The sequence below is a fragment of the Malania oleifera genome, chromosome 6 (genome assembly GCF_029873635.1).
Source record: "Malania oleifera isolate guangnan ecotype guangnan chromosome 6, ASM2987363v1, whole genome shotgun sequence".
NCBI lineage: Eukaryota > Viridiplantae > Streptophyta > Magnoliopsida > Santalales > Ximeniaceae > Malania > Malania oleifera.
The window spans coordinates 12,992,899-12,998,898 of record NC_080422.1 but is presented as its reverse complement, the minus strand read 5'-3'; positions in this window follow the sequence as shown (position 1 = coordinate 12,998,898).

The following is a 6,000-nucleotide window of genomic DNA, read 5'->3' as shown; positions in this document are numbered from 1 at the left end:
TGATATAGATGTTTTAAGCTTTTATACATGTGTTTTATAGATTTTTCAAATCATGCAGTTTTAAATATTATTATTATAATTTTATGATTTGGTAGCCACACACTAGTAATAGCATATTTCCACTTACTGAGCGTCGACTCACCCCATTACATTACCATTTTTCAGGTGAGACAACTGGGCGAGTAGATTAGGCTTGCGGATAGTATATCGATTACCTTAGTTTAAAGGGTAAGTTTTGCGTAGGGTTTGTATTTTTGTGTAGTGGGCACAGGGGAGAGAAATGTATTATAAAGCTATGGCTGAAAATACTGAATTCTGGTATTGTATATACATGTATGTGTGGTTATGAAATTTATGTTTTTCCACTGCATAGGGATGTCCATTACATGCAGGTGTTGGAGTAATTTATTATAAAAAAAAAATGGTGAAAATTTTGAGGATGTTACATGGACGGTCTTAGTCAAACGGTCAATAATCACTCAGATGGCATTCTGGCCATGTAATGCCATCGACAGTCTCGACACGAAGTCTATAGATATATGATCTCACTTCCACTCTGGGATAAATAACGACTGTAACTGCCTTGCCAGCCTTTGGTGCTCAGCCTTTACCTGCTGGCATGTCAAACACGGGGTTACATACTCGGTGATTTCTCTCTTCATACCACTCCATTAGTACGACTCTCGCAGATCTATGTACATCTTCGTACTACCAGGATGAACTATATACAAAGATCTGTGAGCCTCCTCTAAAATAGTCTTTCTGATCTCTGTATCAGCAGGAACACATAATTTGGAACGGAACTGCAAAGCTCCGTCATTTGCAATACTGAATTCCTCCCCTTGACCATTCTACACTCTATCCATCACCTCTGCTAATTCTGGGTCTTCCTTTTGAGCGGCTTTAGTTCTTTCTTGCAGAGTAGGCTATACTACTAGGCTCACAATACACACTGGAGGATCACTCTCTACCAACTATATGCCGAGTCTCTCCAAATCCATCATGATCGGATACTGGATCTCCATAGTTGCTAACACTGGTTCCCTAGATTTCTTACTCAACGCATCAGCTACCACGTTTGCTTTCCCTTGGTGATAATTGATGGTACAATCAAAATCCTTAATCGGTTCCAACCACCTTCTCTGTCTCATATTCAGTTCCTTCTACATGAAGAAATACTTTAAGCTCTTGTGGTCGGAGAAAATCTCACACTGCTCGCCGTATAGGTAATGCCTTCAATTTTTCAATGTGTGTACCACTGCAGCCAATTCAAGATCATGTGTAGGGTAGTTCTTTTTATATTCTTTCAACTTCCTGGACGCATACGTCACTACCTTGCCATGCTGCATCAATAAATAGCCAAGTCCCTTCAAGGATGCATCATTGTAAATGACATACCCCTCACCCCCTGATGGGATAATCAATACTGGTGTCGTGACTAATCTTTGCTTTAGTTCTTGAAAACTCTGCTCACAGTTGTCATCCCACTCAAATATGACATTCTTCCTCGTCAATCGTGTCAAAGGTCCTGACAAAGCTAAGAATCTCTTAACGAAACGGCGATAATACCCAGCTAGCCCCAAGAAACTCCTAATCTCTTGGACATTCCTCGGTCTAGCCTAATTTAATACGGCCTCAATCTTGCTAGGATCCACAGAAATACCGTCTCCAGATACAACATGCCCCAAGAACACGACCTTCTCAAGCCAGAATTCACATTTACTGAACTTGACGTACAACTTCTTTTCCCGAAGTGTCTGCAAAACCTGCCTCAAGTGCGTCTCATGCTCCTCATAGCTCCTCAAATAGACCAGTACATCATCAATAAAAACAACAACAAACTGGTCTAGGTATTGGTGGAAGACTCTGTTCATCAAGTCCATAAATACCGCAGGAGCATTCGTCAAACCAAACGGCATAACAAGAAACTAGTAATGCCCGTACCTGGTCCTGAAGGCTGTCTTCGAGACGTCTTCTGCTTTCACTTTTACCTGATGGTAGCCAGATCTGAGGTCAATCTTCGAATACATCTGTGTACCCTGGAGCTGGTCAGACAAATCGTCGATACGGGGCAGAGGATATTTGTTCTTGATTGTCACTTTATTAATCTCCATATAGTCTATACACATCCTCATAGTTCCGTCTTTCTTTTTCACAAATAAAACTGGAGCTCCCCACAGAGATACACTGGGTCATATGAAGCCCTTATCAAGTAGATCTTGCAACTGATTCTTCAATTCTGCCAATTCTGCTGGCGCCATCCAATAAGGTACTTTAGAAATCGGTGCTTTACCGGAAGGTAGATCAATAGGGAAATCTACCTCACGATCGGGTGGCAAGCCTGGTAACTCGTCTAGGAAAACATCTGTAAACTCCTTTACTACAGGCATGCTAGCAAGTTTCAATTCATTCTCTGATATCTCCTTCACAATTGCCACAAACCCCTGACAACCACTTAGCAGTAGTCTCCTGGCTTGGATAGCTGAAACTAGCTGAGGCAGGGATTGCACTTGCGACCCTACGAACTTGAATTCTTCTTCCCCCGAAAATCTGAATATCACTTCTCGTGCTCGGCAATCTATGCTGACAAAATTAGCTGCTAGCCAATCCATGCCAAAAATAACATCAAACTTGTGCATGTCTAGAACTATCAGATCAGCAGACAAAGTCTTTCCGTGAATACTGGACAACCTCGGAGCACCCTACTACACCTCACTACTAACCCAGTCGCTGTAGATACCAACAATTCAACATCTAATGATTGTGTTTCAACCCCACATAATTTAACACACCCCAAAGACATGAACGAGTGTGTAGCTCCTAAATCATACAATGTAATAACTTTAAATGAAAGCATAATAACCATACCTGTCACCATGTCACCTGCCGTCTCAGCCTCATCCGACGTCAGTGTAAACACCTTGGCTAGATTCGTATTCCTCTACTGGCCCCCACATGGCTCCTGATAACCTCCCCGGTATGGTTTGGGAGCTGGAACTACATCTGGTGGGGTAGGGCAGTCTCGCACCATATGCCCCGATCTACCGCAGCGATATCACACCACCCCTCCTACTCGACACTCACCCCAGTGTCTCCTACCACAAATCTGACAGACTGGAGGACCCTACTCTGCCTGCACCTCACGTCATCCCATCTCCTATCTCCTTCCTCTGCTATAGTTTCCTCTCCTCCACTGACCTGATCTATGACCTCGCTGGTAGCTGGTAGATGCAGATCTTTTCCTCTGTCCCTACTCTTCTGCATCAAAACGCTTACCAATATCTGCCAAGGCTGCCCTATCGAACAACTCAGCAAAATCCTGGATCCGCAACACCACCACCTGCTTGAATATACTCCGCCTCAAATCTCTCTCAAACTGCCTCGCCTTCTTTACTTCGTCAGGAACAATATACGGGGCGAAACGAGAGAGATCAATGAAACGCGTTGCATACTGCTGGACGGATAGCTTTCCTTTCTTCAAACTCAGTAACTCTTCTACCTTAGCCTCCGTGACAGTAGCTGGAAAATACCTATCAAAGAACAATTCTTTAAACCAGTCCCATGTCATGGCTATCAGAGTTACCCTCTGCTGCTCCAATAGTCTTACCGCAGTCCACCACCTATCGGCCTCTCCTGTCAGTCTATAGGTGGCAAAGAGAACCCTCTGTTCCTCAGTACACTGCAATACAACCAAGATTTTCTCGGTCTCCTGCATCCAGTTCTTAGCGGCTGCAGGATCAACTCCACTTGAGAACGCCGGAGAATTCATCTTCATAAACTTTTCTATAGTGCACCTGTGACCTGCAGATGGACCAATCTACTCCCTCGAGCTCCTAGCAATCTTAGCCATAACCTGCTGAGCCACGCTACTTAATACCGCGTCAGAGTCAGTCCCAGTTGCACCAGATGGTCCTGCTCCATCACTGCCACTTGCATGGGCACTATTTCCTCCTAGATCCATCCTGAAAAATAGCAGTTGCAACTCAGTAATCCTATCCTCATAATTTACCCACCTATCCTCACTAATTATCTCAATATTTCTAACTCATTTCTAATTCCCAATTCCACATTTTATGAACACAACCCGACAATAGCTTACTATGGTTTTCCTGAAATCGTCACCTAAAAAAAAACACAGAAACCACCACGGAAGTCCTGCCTATGGACTATAGAACAAAACCTTAAATCCTTTTCCAATACTCTGGTATCGTTTCTGCTACACTCTAAAGTTTACATAACCTAGCACCCTAGGCTCTGATATCAAACTATAACGACCTGCTTATTTTACGATATTATTTTTTTTTCCATAATATCCAATATAATAATCCTGACAAATCATAATCAACCTGGACCCATGAGTACCAGGTGTGACTACCTGCTTAATTTTCATATTTTTTTTCAAAATATAATAAAATCAATATCACCAATCTCAGCAGATCATAGCCCACCTGGACTTGTGGGTACCAGGGATATATCATAACATATAACAGAAGCCTAAGCAACAGGAAACATATAATCATATACATCTCATTATACCATACATCACAATACCAGAGTTACTACAATCACTGTATATATACACACAATACTCAACCCAAAAAAATGTCTTAGGGCCATTTCCACAAAATACATCCGACCTTATCAAAATACTTACCCTTCTAAAAAGGCAGATCTACCGTACTAGATCAGCGGGGCTTTACTCGCTTTCCTATCAGGAACTCCTGAAATATTTATAAAATTTTGGAGTGAGACACCTCTCAGTAAGGGAAATAAGCTAATACTAGTGTGTGGTAACATGAGTACTCCGTGTTATACATATATTATACAAAACATATTCAGTAACTGTTTTGTCAAATCTGGGAAAACATATATATCATCAAAACATGGCAGAACAGACTGCATTTACATAAACATATTTTATCTCATTTAATAATAATAACAAAAAAAACATCCCTGGTAGGTTAGTTGGCAGTTGTCATGTATTACCCCCATATGATTGGGTTGTGTGGCCCAAAGGCGGGACCTAACAATGGTTGGCCGACCACTGCCAAGTCAAAAGTACAGTCCGTAAGTCTGATGGGTCTGTCAGACCTGGTCCGTATATCAGGGGCGTTCACACACTTCTTAAAAACCACATTGACCATCCAATCTCACACCACCCTGTACTACAGTGTTAACACAAATATCATGATCATGATGACCATGGACACATAGCAACGGTACGGTGCAAGTGCTAGCCTAGACCAAGCCAACCAGGTTCTGATATCATATAATATATACTGAAACTGTGATACATGGATATTTCATATCATTAATTACCAAATCAATCATATCATTTTGCATATATACATATATCATGAAAATCATCGGCCTGTATGCCAGTATTTCACATTTTATCATAATTCGGCTCGTACGCCGACAAATCATAGCACAACTCATACGCTGGCAAATCACATCCATAGCTCGGCTCGTATGTCAGCAAATCATATCATAGAACATCTTATACGCTAGCAAATGACATCTATAGCACGGCCCGTAAGCCGGCAAAATCATATACATAGCTCAGCCTGTACGCTGGCAAATCATACACATAGCTCGGCCCGTACACCGGCAAATATAAATTTCTACTCTTGCCACATTAAACAGGCTTTTCATATATTTAACATATCATCACTTTCAACAACATTTTCCCAAATATAAATCATATATATGAACATATTTACTTTTCTGAAATCAAATGCTATATATATACATACATTTTCTTAAAAAGAACTAACTTTGTTTATCCCCTTATCTGATTCTTGAAAAGCCACTAAGAAAATCTGTCCCGCACCCCGCAGGGTTCCCCGTTCAACACCCTGAAAATGAAATTTTCCAAAACTAAAGTTCAATATTTCCAAGCGTATAACACTTTCTACAACTGCCAAAAATCCAAATATCGAGTAGAAAGTCTTGCCCTGGATTTGGGATGGTTTCCAACTCAGCCCCATCGATGATCCG